Here is a 24,624-nt window from a genome sequence, read left to right as displayed (position 1 = left end):
TTGACAACCCTGATTATAAGCTTGCAGAAGAAGGGGAGATGATGGTCACCCTTAGGACGTTTAGTAGTAAGAATCCTCCCAAATGGGCAGCTAGCAAAAATAAATCTACCAACAAACTAATTTCTAAGGTCGAACCCCTTTCTAAAAAGAAGAAGCTTGTAGATAAGGACTATGATCCGAATAATTTGGATTAGGAAATTAAACTGGACATTTCAATCAACATCCTGAAGGAAAAGTAGAGGACCATGGGTAAAGAAGAGAATAATGGGATATAGAGGACTGGTAATCTGAGGAACTTGGTGATGGAAGCTACCAGAAGCCAGGAGAGATGCTGGAAGTGATAGTTTTGATACTTAATATAAGTACAGATCTAACAGCCAACAAGATGAGAGGGGGGGGATGATTCATACAAACTTAATCATCCATAAAAACATCAGATTCAACCTCGGTAACATATATATTAGTCATCTAATCAAAACTGTCAAACATGCAAACTCAAAAGCTAATGAACAATATAAACCTCATAAAACCAGATTTAACGTGGAAACCCAAATAGGGAAAAACAACTATGGGATTTCGGACCCACTAAGAAATATACTCTTCTAGAGTATGCTCAGTTAAAAGAAAATCCTGTTAAAGATTACAAACACATTGCTAGATGTGACCCGGTTGATGGATTTCCCTTAGATCTGTTAGGATCTTCACTTTATTAGAAGTGACCTTGTCAAAGGATTTCAAACACTCAATCAAAATGTCACCTTGCTAGAGGATTTACATATAAGACTATTAAGTCCACTCAGTTAAGAGATTTTCTATCACTTTCACAAAATAACAGTAATAAAAATCTATCTAAAACTTCACATCTAAGATGCTAAAGCAGATTCTTATTTGTTCAATACAATCTAGACATAGAACTAATCTTGTCTATCTTTTGGGCTTCTATACTCTGTTATTCTAATAGATCTTCAAGCTTTTGTGCTAGGTAATCACTATGTAGCATCCCTATACATACACTTGCCCGCATAAATTGTTTATCAACAGTTTCCTATTTATAAACAATTAGGTAACCGCTTAATCTCCTTGATCACATTTCCCATGATCAATCATAGCCATTAGATCTTCAATCTTGTCCAAGTTCAATACATCTTTCGATCTGAAAACATTTTACCTCACCTTGGAACTTGTGTAATAGTCTTGGAACTTGTGCCAGGGTATTGTGGTTCAATTTGAGTTGTAGATCTTCATGCCAACTTTTCATTGCCTTAGATTCATTAACAAACTTCTTCCATGGCTTACCAATCATTTGATCTGCTTGAGCTCATCAACTTCCTTCATTAAATACCGCATGAAAACATTTAATACTTTCTGTTATAGCTCGGTTAAAACTCGGTAACAACTCGGTGAATACTAAACTTCACTCAATAGACATTTCGCCTTCATTAACTGATAGAGATATCCTTAGGGTTTACTGACTAGGTTCCTTGCTTGATACCATAGTATACTATTAACCTTTACCTTTTACAACATATGTATGATGTTAAAAAAATCTAAAACATCATGATCTCATCATTGTTTCACTCGATAGTAGTTGCCCATTGAATACCTTATTCATCCCCTTATTCATCATATTCTTTCATGTGTCTTTTATTGACTTCTTTATAATCTTCATATCATACTTCTCAAGATAGGGCAACATCATACTAAATTAGAAAATCAATTTCTTGACATCAATGACAAAATAATAATATCAAGATAGTAAAACATCTTTAATAAGTTATATCCATAATCATCAACAACCTTCTCAATATCCTTAAGAAATGCCAATGGTCTTTCACTGTCTATTATAATGCGATATTGCCAACAATCTCCCCCTTTGGCATTGATGGTAAAACCAATTGATTTGATCTTAGTAGATTCAGATTGTTGTGATTCTGAAATGCTGAAATGCTCTCCCCCATACATTAGACTTCTCTTATTTTCTCAGTCTTCTTTCCAATCTGTAGTTTGCTTAGTTTTATCTTAGTCTTCTCCTGATAGGTCTTCTCCCCTATATTGGTCTTCTCCCCCTTCATAGGTATTCTCCCCCTTTGACAACAATACAAAAAAGAAAAGAACTAAAACATAATTTCTTTCTGTAAGAAGTGATTTCCTGTGGTTGTGTATCAACTGAGTCTCGATTAGAGCATTTGTCTTCAATCCTTGTTCTCTATAATATTCTTGTATTATTTCCAGTATTGATTGCAGTACACTTTTAGAAAACATCCTAAAGTATATAACTCCGGCATCAACTCCCAAAAAGATATTCAATAGAGTTATTGAATTGATGCTTTCATCGAACTCGGTCAGTGAGTAGAAGATAGGGGTAGGACCACTAAATTACTTCTGAGATATTCAAAAGTGTCCTTTGGTAGTGGCTTGGTGAAGATATCTTCTCTTTTCTCCTTTGTGCTAACATATTCCAACACCACTTTCTTCTCTTGAGCTTCTTCTCTAAGATAATGATATTTGATAGATATGTGCCTTGTCTTAGAGTGCATAATAGGATTTTTTGAAATATTAATGGCACTAGTATTGTCACAGAATATAGTTACTAGCTCGGTAACTTTCTCATTTATACCTTCCAACAATTGTTTGATCCATGCAATGTTGGTACAATTCAATGTTGCAGCAACATATTCAGCTTCTATTGTTGACTATGAAACATGTCCTTGTTTCTTGCTAAGCCAACTCACTAGTCTTTCTCCTAAAAAGAAAGCTCCACCACTTGTGTTTTTTCTGTCATCAATGTTGCCTGCCCAATCAGCATCAGTATAAACTTTTAAATCAAAATCATTTCCTTTCTGATATACTAAGCCATAATCCTTTGTGCCTTTCAAGTATCTAAAAATTCTTTTGATTGTTGTCATGTGTGTTTCCTTAGGATCTGCAGAGAATCTTGCAACTATACCTACTGCTTGTGCTATGTCTGGTCTGTTGTGAATAACATATTGTGGTTTTCCAATCATGGATCGGTAGAGTGTCTCATCAATAGATGCAAATTCATCATTCTTCATGTAGATGTTGTTGTTATCAATTGTCCTTATAAAACTAATTTTAATCAAATAAGAGTGCAATCTTTCATACCATGCTCTTGGTGCTTGTTTCAAACCATATCTGCTAGGCTTCTATACTTTGTTATTCTAACAAGTCTTCAAGCTTCTGTGTTCCGTAATCACTATGTAGCATCCCTGTGCATACACTTGCCCGCATACATTGTTTATCAACAGTTTCCTATTTATAAACAATTAGGTAACTGCTTAATCTCCTTGATCACATTTCCCATGATCAATCATAGCCATCAGATCTTCATTCTCGTCAAGGTTCAATGCATCTTTCAATCTGAAAATGTTTTACCCCACCTTGGAACTTGTGCCAGGGTATTGCAGTTCAATCTGAGCTGTAGATATTCATGTCGACTTTTCATTGCCTTAGATTCGTTAACAAACTTCTTCCACGGCTTACCAATCATTGCCTTTTCATTTCCTTAGATTCGTTAACAAACTTCTTCCATTGCCTTTGATCCGCTCCAGCTCATCAACTTCCTTCATTAAATACCACATGAAAACATTTAATGCTTTTTGTTATAGCTCGGTTACAACTTAGTAACAACTCGGTGAATACTAAACTTCACTCGGTAGGCATTCCGCCTTCATTAACCAATAGCGATAATGTTAGGGTTTACCGACTAGGTTCCTTGCTTGATACCATAGTATAGTATTAACCTTTACCTTTTACAACATATGTATGATGTTAAAATAATCCAAAACATCATGATCCCATCATTGTCTGACTCGGTAGTAGTTGCCCATTGAATACCTTATTCATCCCCTTATTCATCATATTCTTTCCTATGTCTTTTACCGACTTCTTTATAATCTTCATATCATACTTCTCAAGATATGGCAACATCATATTGAATTAGAAAATCAATTTCTTGACATCAATGACAAAATAATAATATCAAGATAGTAAAACATCTTTAATCAGTTATATCCATAATCATCAACAACCTTCTCAATATCCTTAAGAAATGCCAACAGTCTTTCATTGTCTATTATAATGCGATATTGCCAACAGGAAGTGGGTGGAGAGAGAAATTTATACCCTCAAAGTGGGGGTTAAGGAGATAATTGATATCTTCACAACCTCCCCTGAGCCCAGCAAATGTGAGAAACTCGTGATTATGACCCATACGCTCTCCCAGAACGTCGAGGTGATGAAATGCAACCATGAACAAATAATTGAAAAGGTGGAACAATCTATGGCAGAGATAAATAAAAACCTCAAGAACCGGATTGACATAAACAAAGAAGCCATGAACAATAGTATAGAGGGGCTCGAAAAGATCAATGCCATGGTTGCGGAATACAAATCTATGCATAGTGAACTTGAGAAAGATCTTGGAGGTGAAGACATGGCTGCTGGAGATAACAAAACCATTGGCCCTAGAAGCAGGAGCAACAATAAGGGTACCTCCAGATTCATTATGGAGGAACTGAAGGAAATCAACAAGATTTCCATCCAGAAGAACAAGGAGCTAGTGCACTCTCTTAATTGAGTGTTTTTGTTTTGTTTTGTCTTGTTGTCTATGACTCTTTTGCTTTAGTGGTTGTTCTGGGGTGCTCCCCTATTTTTTTGTTGGTTTATGTCTATTTGGCTGATGGTCGAGTTTTGTAAAACTTTTGGGTTTAGGTCCATGTAAAACCCGTTTATCTTTATCAAAAACAAATGTGTGGATATGGGTATAAATGTAGTTAAATAATGGATGTAAAAATGATGAATATAAGGAATGTGTGTCTAAATATGTACAAAACAAGGTTGAATGAAAGGAATTAGTTTTAAACATATTTGAAGTGTATAGGCGTAAGCATTTTGTAATGAGCCAAACTTATATAAGACTGATGATTATAAATATGTAATTGTAATAACACATTTCATTGTAATGGGCTCAGATCTAAATAATAATTTTTATGGGTATGCAAATTTATCCATTCCATTTTTCCCTCATTTGAACTTGATGGAATCTCAAAGATTAGGGAGCAAGCTAAGCTCAGACTACATGATATAAGTAACCTCTCATAGAGTTTGAACCTAATGGAAGTTGAAGTTGCTAAAGCACTAAAAAACTATGTTAATTTTCTATTTTTCTTTATTTTAGGCTTGCTATGTTTGAGGTCATTTTTTAGTTTTTTTGTTGATGTTGAGTTGCAAGTTGGCAATGTGCTTCCTATTGGCAACTCTTTGTACTTAAGGTTTTGGAGTCCCCTCAAAACTTGATTTTTACTTAATAAAAATTACTATGACAAATTAATCCTACAACATGATCAATATTATTCCCCCAGGATGACTTCCTTCGAATTGTACCTAGTTTAGGCATGAGTCAATAAAGACTAGGAAAAAAAATTACTTAGATGTAAAATGTGTTAGGATTCTCTTTTGTCAAGACTCATAAGTATCCTTATTTAGAATTTGTATAAAAGATGAAAATAAAGAACCATGATACTCTCCTTGTGTAAATAAATTAAAGATAAATAATTTTAATACATGTCAATAAGGCAAAATCAAGTTGAATGATGAAAATAAAACATTTCCTAGTGCCAAAAAATTTTGGATATCAACTAAAATGTAATAACTAATCAATTGAATAAAATATTACCTAGGGATAACTTTAGAAAAAAAATATCAATAAACAGTAAGATCTCATTAATAAATTTCCAAAAAGTGAGATTTTAGTTAAAAGAAATAACCTAAGAAGTCAAACTGGCTAATTTGAACTCCAATAAAAAAATATAGGGGCAAAAATTGAAAAAAAATGTTAGCACCATTATGAAATGCTCAAAATAATCTTTTTGAAACCTACGAAAAACTAAAAATATTAGATATTAACGAGATATTAAGTTTCCCTAAAGAAAAATTCCTCCTTATGCATGAAAGGATAGTCTAAAAACACTATTCCTAACTTGAAAACATTGTTCACAATCATTAACATTCTTCACACTATGGAAACAAGTTACATTTAAAAACATTGTTCATGTCAAAACTACTATTCAACATCAAAAATATTATTCACATGGTCATAGAACCTCAAAAAAAATTAGTCCAAAAACTGCTAAATCTAAAGCTAACATGCTTTATATGGATACAAGACTTGACTTTTTTAGGCATGATGGTAGGTCTATTTTATAGTAGGATGTTTCATATAAAATCTTTTGATAAAAACACACACAAAAAAAAAAGATCAGAACATTGTATATTTTGAGCTTTGATACCATTTTGAATAATAGGTAGCTAGATACAAAAGCCAAAATCCTATGTAATAATTCCTCTACAAAAAGAATCTTTCTATTAAACATGTACCGAAAGAAAGGAGAAGAAAAATAAATAAATAAAAATGAAGAAGTTCATTCATTTATCACAAATAAATATACTAGAAGATAAACATTTCAATCTTCTAAAAATAAACAAAATATACAAAATATAGAAAGAATTTTTATGATACATGCCACACCATTGACAAAATAATAGTTAAAAATAAATTCCTAATTAAGAGTGCCTCATAAACTTATGATAATATGTGAATATAATTTCTAACCAATAATAATTCTTCATGGACTTATGTGGGCCCTAGGATCATTGATCACTACATTGATGAGATAGTTATTGCATTTCACATAAAATAAATAAATATCCCTAAGAAGATTCCCTTGTGAAGAACTAGGAAACACATTTTATTGAACTAACAACCTCAACCAATAGTGCACCATTGGATTAAAAAATATATGAAAATGATTCTATAGGAGTCCATTGTTCACACAATGAAACACTATAGTATTGGATTAGAAATTTGTACATTATTTTCATGCTATCTTTCATCAATTTCTTACAAAGTTGAAACCGATTTGAATAACACCCATACTATAATACATGTGATAAAACACTCACACATCTACATCCACATATTATAACAATCGATTTCTAAAAGGTAATGGAACTTCTAACCTAGTCGAAGAAAGCAAGCTACTGTAGAACAGAAAAAAAGAAAAGAAAATAGTGAGGATGAGCGGGCGCCAAACATAGAGCACCTCCGCAGGATCCTCTTCGCCTCGCTGCAATATGCACAGATGGTACTAAAATCTGGACAACTCTGCCATTTTTATGCTACTAAAAATGGTTAGAATTATCGTTCCTCGAAAGTCTGGCCGAACTGCCATGAGTTGGGAGCCACCCTGCGGGAAATGACGCTCCTCCCATCGCTAGTGGTGACTCTAAAAGACAACGTCTGCGCCATCATGTTCAAATGGCTCTGCCAATTTTGGCCCCAATTCCGCTTCAGACTTTGCCAGCCGGAATTACCAGGGATTTGCGGGTCCTTGGCCTTCACGGAAACGGCCACCACGTCTCCGGCTCCTCCAACATTGGTGACCAGTGCCATCTGGTAATACTACGACCCCAATATGGTAAACCTCATTCCTCCCTTCTTCACGCATTCCACCCGCATGTATCACACGGGTACAACGCCGCCCTTGTATAACACAATCTGCTCAAACGCAGGCACCGCCAAATCAAAGTGTGAGAGAGGAGGATTGCACCACCCGCCTGCCTCATTGGCCTGGGCAAATTTGAGCGGGCAGAAGTTGGTGGCGGTGACGGTGACGGTTTTCCTAGCAGACACCACTGCGGATCCTCCTCTGCCTTGTATCGCAATTCGTAACATCCTCTGCAGCTTAGCCCATCATTGAACAGTGTGGTGCTCAGAGCAGCTGTGTATATGTCGTAACCTTGCACGGCTAGGTTGTCATACCCACACGCACCTCCTGTGCATTCAATACAAACCGGATTTTAAAAAATTTATAATGAAATGCGTTGAATTTCAATGAGATTGCACATGCATGTAATTTAAATGTACCCATAGTTCCAGACTCATCGTAGCCTCCATAGAAAGTGGCGTGGGCATCTTGCCACTGCTGCTTCGCATGGAAATGACTGTGGCCATTGCGTGCGCAAGCTGGGAAAAGCAAACAACAAAATGTTAATGCCAGTGTTGCGAAAGCGACTGTACCTGCCAATGCAGATGCCATTCCTTTTTCTATTTTGTATTGTGAAGTCCTTCCTTTCTCAATATTTTGTATACTTGTTTCTCAAAAGCTGTTGTTTGTGCTTGTAGTGGAGGAAAGGCTTATATAGTGTATCACATTGAGCTCGGCAATTCCCTTATTGGCTGCACACTACCGAAGATTTTAACAGAAAAATAATAAAAGCAAACTCTTTGTCACAGAGGGAATGTTTTAGCTCCGTTGTTGACGGCCCGCCTTCCGGAGGTCATTATACAAGTTTAAGTATATCCTGGTGTTTCTGTTGGAGATGTTTACCAGTCTGGTGATCTGGTCTTTTGATTTAGACAATGTCTTTAATGTCTAGTATGTTGAACTGAATTTTTGTATGATATCTCTGATCCGAATTATGGATTCGGATGACAACACCTAAGTGAGAACCTGCAGTATTGTGGATGAACAAGATAACACAGAATTGAAGCAAGCCAAAAAGTGATCTATTCCATTCGAAAATCCAACATATAGTACAAAATGAGATTCTAAGGGTGACAAAAACCCCTTGAGAATCGAAACACAATAGTCACATTTGTTTATTACATAGTAAAATCTAAAAGTACGAATATTTCAAAAAACTATATGAAATGGGGGTAAATTAAGCTCAAAATCATTATCACCAACTTGCTTGATGATTGTGTATGGACCATAATGCAGAGGGTGAAGCTTCCTATTGGCACCTTGCAATCGTTCCTTCTGAATATGCAGCCACACCTTGTCCCCAACTTAAAAATTATGAGGAGTACGATTCTCATCATGTCTCTCCTTATATTTCTTATTGGTATGCTCCAAGATTTCATGGACTTGTTGTTGCAGATGATGAATTCTATCAATGAACTGGGCTGCCCTATCTTCCTCCTTACCAACACGTGGAACCAGATCGGGTTGAATAAGTGGTATGGCAACATCCATGGGTGCAAGTGGCTGATAACCAAGACAAACCTCAAATGGACTGTGACTAGTCGAACTGTGAATTGCCCTGTTGTATCTATGTTGAACGTATGGAAGAATTTCATCCCATGTGCGGGGATGTTTTGAGTGATACATGCGTAGGATGTGAATGATCATTAGGTTCACTACCTTTGTCTGGTCATCTATTTGAGGATGGAAAGCAGTAGAATTTGTTAATTTTGTGTCCATCTTTTCCCATAATGTGGACCGGAACTTACTAAGAAACCTGCTATCCCTATCTGAAATGATGGCATTCGACAAGCCAAAATGAACCCAAATGTGTTCAAAGAAAAGCTTTGCAGTGTCCTCCATTTTTTATTTTTTTTGTACAAGCCACTATTACTGCCATTTTTGAGAACCTATATACCACAACATACACACAATCATGGACTCTTTTGGTGGTAGGAAGACCAGACATGATGTCCATAGAAACTGAATGCCAAGGTTTTTCAGGAATAGGAAGTGGTGAATACAATCCAAGTTTATGATTGGTAGGCTTAGCAATAGCACATGGAGTACAAGCTTGAATATATGAAATGACATCATTTCTCAACTTTGGCCAATAAAAATATCTCTGAAGTATAGCAGTAGTCTTACCTATGCCAAAGTGACCAACAACCTTACTATAGTGAGATTTACATATCATCTTTTTGCATTCTACATTAGGCACATAGATTTGGCCAAGGTGACAAAGCATTCTATCCTGCAAATAGAAATCGTTCACTTGATGTCCCTTCACCAATTGATTATTAACATTTGCAAATTCAACATCATTCTCATACAAGCAAGCCCAGGCTTCAGTTTGATGACCACATGAGTCCAATACCATGCTGATAGCTGCAATTAGAGCCCTGCTCAAACAATCTACTACTTTGTTAGTGCTTCCCTTCTTGTGGATAAAATTTGAGATGAAATTGTTGAAGATAGGCTAACCATCATTGATGTCGATCATTCTACAACTTCCCTTGTGTTTGCAAGAAATGAAGAGGTTTGTGATCTGTGTGGATGATAGTCTCCTTACCCAAAATATAATGTTTCCACTGCTTACAGGCTTGAACAATAGCATACAGTTCATTATCATAAGTGGCATTCCGACACACTGTATTAGAAAAAGTATGACTATGATATGCAACTGGGTGACCATGTTGCATAAGGACAACTCCTAGTACATCAGTTTGTATTTCAAATGACTGTTGCAGGTCAGGAAGAGATAAAACTAGTGCAAAACATAATCTTCGTTTTAACTCCTCGAATGCTTCCTGTTGAGTACCTGTCATTAAAAACTTTGCCTATGTTCCTCTCCACATTGACTGATTTAGAGACCAAGACAAATGGGAAAATCCCAACACAAATCTACGATAAAAGTTTGCCAATCCAAGGAAACTTCGTAACTCTGTGAGATTTCTAGGAGAGGGCCAGTCCTTAATTACTTGTATCTTCTCTGGGTCAACATGGACACCCTTGTGCTGTCAATAACATATCCCAAGTATCTAATACTCTGCATACCAAAGGAACACTTTTCTTTGTTTGCATAAAGCCCGTGATCTTGTAAAGTTGAGAGAATTTTTTCCACATGTTGCAAATGTTCATCCCAAGTTTTGTTGAAGATGAGTATGCCATCCAAATATACCACCACAAAAGAATCAGTGAATGGCCTGAGTACATCATTCATCATTCTCATGAATGTCGTTGGGGTGTTTGTTAGATCGAAAGGCATCACTAGCCACTCAAACAATCCCTCTTTAGATTTCAAAGTTGTCTTCCACACATCAGCTAAGTCAATTGGTATTTGATGGTATTCTAATTTCAATTCAATTTTTGTGCAGAATCAGGCCCCTCTAGGCTGGTCCAAGAGGCCATCTATCCGAGGAAGTGGATTCCTATTTTTTACGGAAATTTTATTCAAGGCCCTATAGTCAATACAAAGTCTCCAAGTTCCATCCTTTTTCTTTGCCAAAACAATGGGACTGCCACAGGGTGATGCACTTCGACGAATATGTCCTTTCTCAATCAATTCTTGTAGTTGCCTCTTAATTTCATCATTTTCTAATACTAATCTACGATAGACTGGTTCATTAGGCAATGGAGTTCTTGGTATCAAATCAATAGTGTGTCGTACTTGGCAATGTGTAAGTACCCCAGTTGGCAACTTAAACAAATTCTCATATTTTATCAAAATTTGGTCCATTGATCTTTTCTGCTATGTTGTGGTGTCTGTGATGGTATTGGAATTATATACAGACTTCCTTTCTTCTTCAGAATGAATCATAAATAATATGAATGATCCTATTTTGGCAACCAACCGCCTACATTGCTTAGCACTAATCAAAGAGGTAGTGTATGTAGGGCTTACCTCTAGTATTCGATATTTCTGCTCACCTAATCTGATTGTCACGCTGCGAGGTCTGGACTCATAGACACCATGGCATTGGTACATATATGGTTGTCCCAACAAAACATCACAAACATATAAAGGAGCCACATCATAGATTACTTCATCTTTGAAAGGATTTATAGAGTAGGAAAGGCAACACTATTGGTGCACTTGGATATCTCTCCCTTGACTTACCCTTCCCATAGAATAGGGTTGCGGATGTGTTGTTGTTTTTAGATTCAATAATTTCATGGTCTCTGTTGATATTAGGTTCTTTTGACTTCCACTATCAACAATAAAGTGCAGGGCTTTTCCTCCGACCCACATCTGTGAGTGAAACAATCTCTCCTCATCCTCTCGGGGCAATATCTTTGTAGTGACTACCATTGCATATAGATCAACCTCAATGACCTATTCATGTCTTTCTTTTGGACAAGATTCTACCACCTTAGGTTGTTCCTTGTCCTCATGCGTCTCCATCATTAAAATTTTTATGGTTCTTTAATATTTTGTGTTGTGAGAGGGACTCTTATGGAATTCACACCACATATTGTTCTCTTGTGTCTTCTTCATACCCCATGCCTTTTTCATTGGTGAATTGGGAGAAGATTCCTTGGAGGTTTGTTTCCACATAGTTTTGCTACCTTCACTCTTCCATCTGTTATTTATGAAGTTATCCCTCCCTTTCTGTTTGAATTTCTCCTCAATTTTTGTAGCAAATTTATATGCACTAGGTAAAGTCTCTATATCTAGGAATTACATTTCAGTTTGAATATGCCTATGGAGTCCACTCTATTATTTTAAAACTCATTGCTTCTCACAATCTTTGATGCCAAGTTTTGTTGTTAAAGCATGAAACAAATTAGTATATTCTTGAACAGTTTGGTCTTTTTTCTGTCAAAGCAATTGCCACTACATATATTTATGTTCATATGTATCTACAGGAAAATATTCTTCCTTTGTGTGCTCCATGAATTCTCCCCATGTGGGTTTTTGATAAAAAATAAACGTACTACCAGTTTCTATTGCCTTGGCTGCTAACTTCGCTTCCCAAGAATCTTTCACATGATTTTCAGCTTTGAGAAGAGTGAAAGTTATTTTCTCTTCATCTGAGAACTGGTTGACAGAGGAATACCTTTCCAGTTTTGAAATGCAGTCATCAACAACATCTACATCAATCTTTCCTTGAAATGTGGGTATATCGAAATTCACTTGCACCTTGAATGGTGTATACCCTATGAATGGTGGGTTTTCAGGTGACCCATGACTTTCCAGCATTTGCTTGAACTGTTCCATCATTTCTTCATGTTATTTTGTTAATGCATCTGCAACTAATGCTTTAATGTCATCGTCGGTTTGCAACTTAGCCATCTACGATCTTGTGCATCTCAAAGGAAGGCCGTCTGAAGGATTCCTTATTTCCAACCCCAATCTTTGATATGTTGATCATGTGTGATATGACATACAAAGCGAACTTTCTTTGATACCACTGATCTGAATTATGGATTCGGAAAACAATACCTAAGTGAGAACCCGCGGTATTATGGATGAACAAGATAACATAGAATTGAAGCAAGCCAAAAAGTGATCTATTCCATTGAAAAATCCAACATATAGTAGTTCATGAGATTCCAAGGGTCACAAAACCCCTTGAGAATAGAAACCCAACAGTAACATTTGTTTATTACATAATAAAATCTAAAACTACAAAATTTTTAGAAAAACTATATGAAATTTTGTCTGAACTTTAACTAGGCATAACTTTCTGCTTAGGACTCAAAATTTTGTCCTAACTTTTACTAGGCATAACGTTCTAAAGGACAAGCCAAAATTTCAAGGGCTGAAAATGCCTCAAAGACCTTCAAAAATGACAATTACTAACATATAGAAAAACTAAAAAAAATATATAAAAATATTTCAAATTTTCTTCTGATCAATCTCTGCCAGGTATTGGAGATTGAGAAAACAACAAATCCTCTGAGCAGGAATGGCTTGTTTTATTCATTGCTACAAAACTTCCATATGACCTATTCCACCTTTTGTATGACAAAATACAAGTGTCTTAATATCTCTACGCAAATTCATTAAACATAAATAAATATATGATTATCTTTTATTTTGAATAGGAGGCAATCTAGAAATTGAAAATGGTATTTTTATAAATTAATCGATGAGGGTATTTAGTTTTTGGAACAATAATGAAGATTAAATATATTCAATAAGGTTTAATAGGTCAGGTGAAAAAATCAATGTTCACATTTAGATGAATGTTTTAGGGTTTATTTAATATTGGAAATTTTTATAGGTTGAACCAAGTTTCTTGAGATAGAATATAAGCATTATGAGAATAATTTGATAGAAAGTCGCAACACATATCTATTTATCTTTTTCCATGCTGTGACTAAATTTGTCTAGCTAGTATTTACAAACATCTTAGTGGAGATTACTTAATTGTTAGATCAAGTTCTCTTAAGTCAATCATTTGTTCGAATTGGATAAAGTTTTTGATTATGGAAAAAATAGGTTTTGAAGGGACTTGAACCCTTTACATTATAAAAGTTCCATGAAGTCTCAACCAGTAGTTAAGCCAACAAAGAGCACAACAACAAAAAACCCCATAACAAAGATAAACTACAGAATAAAAAAAGAGGCACAAACCAAAGAAAGCAAAAAGATAACACAAAATAGAGGAAAACTAGCAGAAGACTAGCACAAAAGAAACCAGGAGCCAACCATAATCCAATAGTTTCATAGTTTGTTCCATTTCTTTCTTAATCTGAGTCATTTTATCAACAATATTCCTATGTTATAATCAATAACACTCCCAAAGACACTGAGAGGAGGGGGGGGTGAATCAGTGTCTAACCGGTTAGCAAAATATTTAAACTTATTAAGAACTTTGTATCCCAAAATAGTGTATCGGTAAATAAGAATTAATGCAAGAAATAAGAATAACAGAGACAACATAGAGAACACACCATAACACAAGATATTTAACGAGGAAACCCGGTGTGGGAAAAACCTCGGTGGGATTTGTGACCCACAATATTCACTCATTGGCAAATGACTAAATATTACTTACAATGAGGGGCCTGCACATGCAGGAAGGCTAGCAGCCTAGAGCTCACTACTCAATCACAAAATGGATTGTCAAAATCCAATACAATGTACTCCTTCAAATTAGAATCAACTATGCCAGGTTCAGTACCAGTTTAAGCTTAGTCTATTACAAAAACCTTCGCTATTAACTATATCATAATATTATCCTATCTCTCTTTCTTACAAAATGACCTATAAGATATCATGCATATATATGAGTCTTTTACAATATTCCATGTTGGCTTTTACAAAAGATAATTACAATATAAAACAATAAACAAATTTTATTCCATGTCAGCTAGAGTGTCGATAAGCATTATTGTCATTGTCGGTGAGGTGCCTACTAGTGTATGTAGAAGTCTATTACCGGTACCGGTAACTGTCGATGGGTTGACAAATGTTTGCCAGCTGGTTGCCATCAATGACAACATCAACTATTCTCATAAGAGTGTAGAATGCCAACAATCTCCCCCTTTGGCATTGATGGAAACACTCATGAGAAAAATCCAAAAACTATTCCAAAAGTTGAAGTCCAAAATGTTTTTTAAAAAATGTGCTCCCACTAAGCAAATGATCTCCTCTGAAGAAGTATTTTTCTCTCCACTACTCCCCCTTTGACATCAATGACAAAGGTTGTCAAAAAATAGTCAAATGAGTGCAAAAATTTACCTGAAAGTCTATAACTAGTTGGTTACAATCTGAAAGATATCTGCCAAAACCGAATTCAAGCTCTACATAAACCTTTTGTTGTCCTTCAAAGCTGCCTCAGTTTGTTGGATCATGCCGGTGAGATAATGCATGTGATCTTCCAATGATCATTCTCCTTGAAGTAATGCCTTAGATATTTCTATTCTCTGGGAAATAAGATTGTCCAACTTAGGACTAGACTTATTTTTAAGCTCTCTAGCATTAGACCTTATCCTTGCCTTTTCTTTTTCAAGTTTCTCTAATTTTTCTTCAAATCCTGCCATTTCTTGCTCAAAAACTATTATGTGACTAGATGAACCAATTATGTTATCTTCTATGTCTTCAATTTCCTTTTGTGTTTTACTGACCTCCTTGTCTATGTCCTCTGTCATAAGGTGAGGTTTGCATGTTTTCCTGTATAGCTCTTTGTACTCCAAAATAGTAGAGTTCAATTCCAGTAATAATGTATTCAGGTGTTCAGTACACTTCTTTATGGTGTCATCAAAGAATTTGTTATTTTCCTTTTCAACTCTGTCCTTTATTGTGTCCTCATTTACTTTATCAACCGTTATTACATTGTCAGCAATAAATTTGGACAATGTGTCCAATTTGCCTAAAGAATCTTTAATATGATCTATGTTATGATTAGGTGCAATCAATTTAAGAATAGGTACAGTGTTATCAATTTCCTTGTAGGCCAATGCATTGCAATCCGTTATCTTTTTGATTGAATATAAGAGTACCTATGTAACATTTGTAGGTCCGAATTCACTTGAAGTACAAGAACTCTCTCCAATTGCCTTTATTACCTTTGTGCTTCCATTAGTTGTAATTTTTTTACATGTGTTTACCTCTAGTGGATCAGTCTGTGTTTATATCTCAACTAGCAAGGGTTTCTTAGACTGTTTTGATGTCTCAGTTAATGTCAGTTTCTCTATCTTAGTATGTACCTCTACCTCAAAAGGTTTCTCAATAAATTCTGTTAGTATCTCAGTCTTCGGTGGCCCTGTAGCAACATTTGTTCCTTCAGTAGGTTTCTTTGTTTCTAATGATTGTTCTATTTGGGTTGGGGTCTCAACCTCAACAGTCTCTACCGGTTTCTCAGCCATGTTGCCATAGTCAACATTGTCATCCTTAACCTTTGAACTATCCTTGTCCACAACAATATTCACTTCCTGAGTATCCACATTCATGGTGAATAATATCTCAGATTTAGGATTAGTGTCGTCATGTGTGACACCTTCAGTGTCAATAACCGGTGGATCATTAGTAAGCACCGATGTAGTATCCAAAGGTGGCGGTAAATTGTTAGTGATCTTGAAGTTTGTAATACCACCAACTTTCCCTTTTCCCTCATCCTTATCCTTCTGATACACTTTAAATATTTTCTTTGGCTGGATATATCCCAGTTATCAGCAGCTTCATGTGTAATCTCTTTTACTCTTCCTGCCGTTAAACTTACTTGTCGGTGTCCACTAGAAAAAAATAGATTGGCTAGCCTCAGAGATTAAGTCATCAATTTCTTCTTTTGAATTCACAGGATGTACAGCTAGAAGTTTCTCAACTTTTAGTTTCTTATCTAATTCCATTACTGCAATCCTTTTTGCATCCAATCTCCTATATAGATCATTGGGTAAGTCATCCATAGTTTCAATTAAAACCTTTTTGTATATGTCCAGATGTAAAATAATATTGTTCTCAATGCTTTCCCTGTTTGAATCATTAAATGTGTTATACAGTTGGTGTACATTTGCCAAATTTCCATCATCAGTTATCTCATTTAATAAATCATCTAAAGGAGTAATAGGTTGTTGTCTCTTCTTTGGTGTTAATTTCTTTGGTGGTCCCCTTCCTACCTATTTTTTCTTCCTTAAAGTCCTTATTTTCTTGGGTGAAGGAGAGGGTACTGGTGAAGATTTTATCTTCCTAGTTTCTACTCTTTTAAACTCTGCTACCTTGTCACTATTGGTTCCAGAAGTTGTGCCAACTGGTGAAATGTGTGCCTACGGTTGCAGTCCTTCAAGTTCACTAGCCAATATGCCACTGATGTTCATTACATTTTCCTTGATTTCCTTCACTTTATTAGAAGCATCTCTAATACATTTTTCTTTTTTCTTCATTTGCTTCAATGTTTTTACATCACTTTCAATAGTTTCAGCACTACCAAAAACTTGTTCTGATGGTTCTCTCGGTGCATCTAGTAATGCTTTAGCATATGTCTCAAGAATGTTTAGATCTACTTCATATCCCCTTTCAGTCACCCATATAGTCCTAGGGAGTACAAATTCCATCCATGTCTCATCTCTCTTGATAACAAAACAAATTTCTTTGTCATACTTGTCCACTACACTCTGTGGTAGCCTTTCTCTAGTTTTCATTTTAGCCTGGAAGGTTTTGAAATATTCAATTATGTTGTTGTCCTTTGCAGTTCCCATGCCGATAAAAGCTTTCTGTAATTGTTTTCCTACCAGTATATCATATCCAAAGTCTTTAGGTCCTGTGCTAGGATTTCCTTAGTGAAATACAACATCAAACATACCAAAAAATTTCTAAATCGGAATGTCCATTTCTTATCTCCTTTAATCTTATTCAAATTATCAATGAGTTCATCTTTTAGCCATTCACACACATCTATCATTACATTATTGTTGACCATCTCATAAGCATTGTTTATACAAAGACTAGAAACTGAATTTAGTTTGTTAGCATGTGTAGTCTTGTAACCTAGCACCATACTCACAATCTCACATTGATGTCTTTGATATATTTCACTCTCAGTGATCTATTGTCAGATGTTTCTCTGGTTAGGGTAATCACTTTTTTGTTAGGGATCTTCTTTGTTTTGTCAGGTCTGCTGTCAGTTGAGGGTAAACTAGTTACTACCCTAATTGCTTGCCAGGTTATTTTGCAGACAAAACCCAACCATAGAAATTCTCCATGTGCTCTACTCAAGACAATTCTTACTACTTCTTTCGAAAATTAGATAATGTTCAGTATTTCCACAAAACCTAGAGTTTCTATAATCTTGTGTTTGGGTTTGATAGCACCATTTTCATCACAAATCACCTTAGTATACATTTTCATCAATTCTTCAGAACCTAGTTCTTCTATATTGCAATGTATATACATCCTAGAGTCTTCTGCAAATGCTACACCTTTAGGAATTTTTGAAAATGCCTTTACAGAGTCATCTTGCTTAGCTACTTCAAGAATTATTTTAAATACAGGCCTAGGGCATTTCACATTTTTCATAATAGTAGGGTTTCGAATAAATTCGGGAGCAGAAGAAGAAGCCATTGAAAAATACCTTTAGCTCCCTTAAAGTATTCTGAATACTTGAAAGAAATCACTCCGCACCTTCACCTTGAATGCCTCCACTCTGTTTTCATGCTCTCTGCTAATTTGAATGCTCGGTGAGCTAAAAAAGAGGGAAGTTAGCTAATTTATAATGACATTTCTCTTACCAACCGCATTAAATGCTCATTGGTTAAGTGAAAACTGAACACATCTACTGGTAAAGAAGAAATTTATCTTCTCACCATCGACCGAGGGTAATCTGCATGATTTTCAAGTTACTGCAATACCCCCAAAGGGTTACTTCTTAGTTGGATGAAGAATCTCCTGCCAGTGGAGGATTAGTCTGTTCTACCAGTATAGAGATAGTTTCATCAACATTCTAATCTCTCTTCCTAATCCATTGTTCTGAAAATTATTGTTTTACCTCATCTACCTTTTCTTTGCCTTTCAAACTGGATCCTTTATTGTTCGTCGATGAAGTCTTACTTGTATAAAATTTGGCAATATATCCAATTTTGTTACAAGCATAAAAAGTCACATTATTCCTCTGAATAGCCTTTACATATCCTACGTCGGTTTGTGTTTTGCATTGATTAGATAGGTCTCCATATCTTCCACAAACATAGCATTTCACATTCATTCTGCAATTTTCTAAATTATGACCAACTTTGTTGCATTTGGAACATTGACTGGTGGGTGCATTAATATTCTGATTGTTTCTAAATCTACATTGATTTTCTCTATGACCATATTTGTTGCAATTGAAAAATTTGCCATTAAACTTATAAGCATTAGGTTGTCTTACCGGTTTGTTTTGTTCTAGATTGTTTGCAGTACCAAAACTTTCTCCAATCTCAAATCCAAGTCCATTTGTATCTCCATTAGGTTTCTAACTTTTCAGCATGTCATCAAGCTCCTCTGAACTTCTCTTGAATTTCTCTTTGTCTTGATTTACAGTAGCCAACTCATTTTCCAGAATTTCCTTTTGTCTCACAAGCTCAGTTTTATCATGTTGCATGTGAATCAGATATGTCTTCAACATATCATTTTCATGACTAAGTCTTAGATTTTCATTTCCAGCATCATTGAGTCTCCTCGTAAAATCTTCTTCATTCTTCTTCCTGTCTTCAATTCCTTTACATAACGTCATAGTCATATCTTGCATTTCATTCTTCATATTATTGTTTTCCTGTCTCAACTTGTTTGCAAGTTCATCAAGAGTTTCTTTTTCATCATCATCTTACGACATCTTCTCATGAAGTTCTTTTCTTTTCTTTTGTTCTATAACAAGGTTCTCCTAAAGTCATTTAATGAATTCCTGTACAATCCTTGGATCATCTTAAGGTTTGATAATCTTCAATTTCTCTGCATCATAATCTACAAGAGCTCCTTCCAATTGTTTTCTTAAGTTCTCCATCTGTACCGGTGTCAGAATCTTCCTCAAGATCTTAGGCTTTTGAAAATAGAGGAACAAGCTATGATACCAATTGTTAGAATCAATGATAGTCCCAAAGACACTGAGAGTGGGGGTGAATCAGTGTCTAACCAGTTAGAAAAATATTTAAACTTATTAAGAACTTTGTATCCCAAAACAGTGTACCGGTAAATAAGAATTAATGCAGCAAATAAGAATAATAGAGACAACATAGAGAATACACCATAACACAAGATATTTAACGAGGAAACCCGGTGTAGGAAAAACCTCAGTGGGATTTGTGACCCACAATATTCACTCACTGGCCAATGAATAAATATTACTTACAATGAGGGGCCTGCACATGCAGGAAGGCTAGCAACCTAGAGCTCACTGCTCAATCACAAAACAGAAGTCTCACTAACTTACAAAATGAATTATCAAAATCCAATACAATGTACTGCTTCAGATTAGCATCAACTATGCTAGGTTCAGTACCGGTTTAAGCTCAGTCTATTACAAAAACCTTCACTATAAATTATATCATAATATCATCCTCTCTCTCTTTCTTACAAAATGACCTATAAGATCTCATGCATATATATGAGTCTTTTACAATATGCCATGTCAGATTTTACAAAAGATAATTACAATATAAAACAATAAACAAAGTTTATTCGATGTTGGCTAGAGTGTCGGTAAGCATTAATGCCGCTGTCAGTGAGGTGCCTATCGGTGTATGTAGAAGTCTATTGTCGGTGTCAGTAACTGTCGGTGGGTTGAAATATTTTTTCTAGTTGGTTGCGAGTTGGTTGCCATCAATGACAACATCAACTATTCGCATAAGAGTGTAGAATGCCAACATCCTAAAATTTTGAAAATCAGGAGGAGGACGAGCTTCTTTCCTCTTCAACGTACCTCTGGTCATTTTGTTGGGTCCCAAAGAAGTGTCATGTTCAGCATTAGATTTCACAAATACAACATTCTTCAACTGAAATTGATCTTCAAAGATACTAATCAAATTTTTAAGGCTCTCCACTATGGAACCAAGCACCCGACGGCTAGTCTTAACAACATTCTTGATAGATTCCTTTATTTTTGCATTTTCACTTTCCAAAGCTTCCATCCTTGCTTCATAGCCTCTTTTAAAATTTTCAAAGGTCTCCATAGTGGATTTGAGGCTTTCAAATATAGAGGCATTCTCCTTCTTAGATCTGGGGGTAACCTCATCCAACACTTCCACTTTATCCATCTGCTTAACCTTATCTTTAACAATTTCCAAATTGCTTCTATCACTTCTTTGTTTAAGCTGAATCACCTTGATTTCATGGAAGACGCACTTGAATATTTTGAAATTTTCCATGGCCCCATCTCTGGTAGGAGCAAGAACATCAATGACAGACTCCTTCTCAGAGGACAACAATTGCAAATTAGGATCAAGAGAAGACAGGAAGGGATGTCTATTATCAAAGTTATGAGGAGGATGAGACTCACTAGAAGTAGAGGGAGAAGGGCTATTTCCCTGGTGTTGGGCCCATATAAAATTTTCATTCCATATGTGTCCCTATATGAAGTAATGCTTGTCTAATTCATCGGTCAAGAACTTGCTTAAATTTTTGCTTATGTCATTCGGTCCTTGTTAGGTTCCACTACCTTGAACTTGAACCTTGAACTTGAACTTGAACCTCTTTGGTTCAAGGTTCAAAGTTCAACGGGCGTTGTTTCGAATATTTTTCTTCCCATGCAAATTTAAGCTTTGCTAGTTCTTGTCGGCATTTTGCATTCTTTGAACCTTGAACTTGAACCTTTTTGGTTCAAGGTTCAAGATTTGTCATGTTAATATCATTTTGTGATGGTTCTGCAAGGCTCTATTTTTTATGTATAGGTTCCTTGAAAGACATGCGACTTGCCACATGGTGACGGTGTGGACTTTTAGAACACAATAGATGACCGTCGATGGAAGGGATATTCTTTCTCTAATAATTTGAAATCTGTCATTTATGGCAAGTATGTGTGAGGATCTGTTGTGTCAGAGGGGAAATGACTTAATGGTTAAGGCATACCTTAGCACAATCATTTCAAGGTAAGGTCACACGAACAAGGAGTAATGAAGGCAGCTTTAGTAAGGATGGGTAAGATTTTCTCATCTTTAAAACTGAGTAGTTGTCTCATCGGAATTATTATTTTCTGGAGAATATTTTGAGAAGGAGTTTTCGGAGTTGGAAAAATTGGCTACGATAGGGGTTTACAGAGGATAGAGGAAGGTATGTTAAACAATTTTCTAAATTGCTGCAGTTTGTTTTAAAGGATTTGGGTGTTCTTTAGCTGCTTGTTTTTGTTTTCACTTTCCTTCTTCGCCTGGGATTAATTCGAGAAAACCACAAACCAAAACATGAGGCCTATTTTTCCCAAATTGATGAGCTCATCTCCCCTCGTAAGCTCTTTACCGGAGTTGGGTGATACAACACTAGTTCAGCTAGATTTAGATGTCTTTCTGCAGAGAGTAAAGAATTCAACCGTAGACCCCATGATGAGAGATGTGGCTCAGAGTGGATTATTAGAAGCCACTGCCTTTCCCATAGCTGCTCCTTGCCTTGAGTTAGTCTTAGAATGTATGAATCATTACGACAAGGGCAATAGGTGCATAAGGAAAAATGATGGTGAAGTCTTGTTGTCTATTGATAGACAGACGATAATGGCAGCCATGGGTGTTCCACACCGGGAACCCTATGAAGACTGGACCATTGGTAAATCTTACGAGATTTTCTCTGAGAAGAAGCAATATTATAGAATTGTGATTGCACAAAATTGGCTCTTAAGATTCCAAAAAGGGGGCTTGAGGCTGTCGAGACCTTTAACTCATGAACATTTAATTCTAGCAATCCGAGACTTGGTCATACTGTTGAGCAAGGTGAAGGGTAATTCTCATTCTTTTTATTGGGAAGATTGGATGTATTTCTTCATTCAGGTTGCTCTGGATAGAAGTTGGTTCATTGACTGAGCAACTATTATTGCAGAAAGGTTACATGAAGGCCTGAGTAATTATCTTAGAATGCCTAATTTTTATATGTCATCCTATATGTTATATATGCTTGCCTATGTGAGAGAATGGTCGGGGTTGTCTCATGTAAAATGGGTTCAAGGCATGAGGATTTATGAGTATCATCCTAATCTGACTTTGAAAGGGCATGTTGATGATGATCTCCATTGGAATGATGTTTTCGCTAGAAGGCTGACCTTTGAATTACAGGGTAATTTGCATAGAAGAATGTCTCCAGAAGCAGTTTAGCTTGTTAACATATATGGCAATTTCTTTATATAGTTCAACCATTTCACTTATTTAAGAGTTGGAGGATTTAAGGGTGAACCCTTTAGACTTCCCAAGTATGTTTTAGATTCCTACATTTTGATCGAAGTATCTAGACAGTTCACTTATGTTGCAAAAGATTATGGTGAGGACTCTGACACAAGCGGAATTTTTCCCATCGATTTAGGCCATTATAGTTGTAGGTCTATTTCTGATGCATTGAATCTTGAACTTGAATTTAAAAGGTTTCATTTGAAGTCCTTTGTAAAAAGGGATAACTTTGATAGAAAGGGTTTCATCACTTACTATGTAAAGAAAGTGGTACCTGATCAGCATGTTCTTGAGTTGGAATATTATTGGGAGGGTTGTCAGGATGAATTTGAAGTAGGGAGGAGTTGGTCTAGACTAACTTTGAGGCAAATTCATGACATGAAATTGCCCATGGATACCTCAGGTGTCACCACCGATGATTTAGACATACTTGACTCAAAGTTTATGAAATGGGTCCATGATGAACCTCTTCTGGAAGTAGATTGGAGCAAGAAGATGGCGGATAGTATTCAGACTCACACTCTCAGTGTAACCTACAGGATGAAGAATTGGCTTAGGAATTGCCGATTTCATCTGACATGAGCAACCAGTTCAAGAAGCAAAAGTGGGAAGAGGAGTACTACAAGTAAAACTTCTGTTGTGACTACATTCCTGTTTCTGATGCAGGAAAAAGCATGGGCAAGGATTAAAGAAGAGAAACTTGACCTCGGGATTAAGCTTTCTATTGCTAGCCGAGTTACCAGATCAAGATCCAAGAAGGGTTTCAAGCCACCAGTTTCTCACCTTATTCTAGATTTGGATCCAGAGGAAACACCGAGCAAGATGACATCCCCTATTTCCGAAGCAGACAAGGTTTCAATTGATATAGGTGCTATCTTTCAGGACTCAAGAGCACTCAAAATCCAGTCCCACATAGACCATGCCATGCTGCCACCCTTAGCAGGGTTTCCACTCATGCCTTTAAAAGAACTGACCCTGGCACCAAAATGGCTAAGGGATTCAATCACCAGGAAAAGGAATGTAGTTCCAATTTTAGTATCGATGGAGGACACCATGAGCAAATGTTTGGGAAGGTCTACAAAGCCCAAAAAGTTAAAAACAGAGGCAATGATTGACTTTGATGAAAACACGAAGCATTGGACTGCAAACATTGCTAGACATGAGCCTAACAAAGATGTTGCTACAGCTTTAGAAGCAGACTATGTTGTTGAACGAATAGATTTGGGCATCGGAACCAAAACCGTGGATGTGAAGCACTTGGAGACTTCCACCAAGCAAATTATCTCCCATACCTAGAAGG

General features: G+C 36.0%; 1 pseudogene; it reads right to left on the bottom strand.

Moving 5' to 3' along the window:
• Positions 1 to 7,216: 7,216 nt before the first annotated feature.
• LOC131057371 (expansin-A2-like) lies at positions 7,217 to 21,329 on the bottom strand (annotated as a pseudogene).
• Positions 21,330 to 24,624: the final 3,295 nt, after the last annotated feature.

Source organism: Cryptomeria japonica, chromosome 7 (assembly GCF_030272615.1).
Source record: "Cryptomeria japonica chromosome 7, Sugi_1.0, whole genome shotgun sequence".
Taxonomy (NCBI): Eukaryota; Viridiplantae; Streptophyta; class Pinopsida; order Cupressales; family Cupressaceae; genus Cryptomeria; species Cryptomeria japonica.
This window is presented reverse-complemented; position numbering and strand designations above follow the sequence as displayed.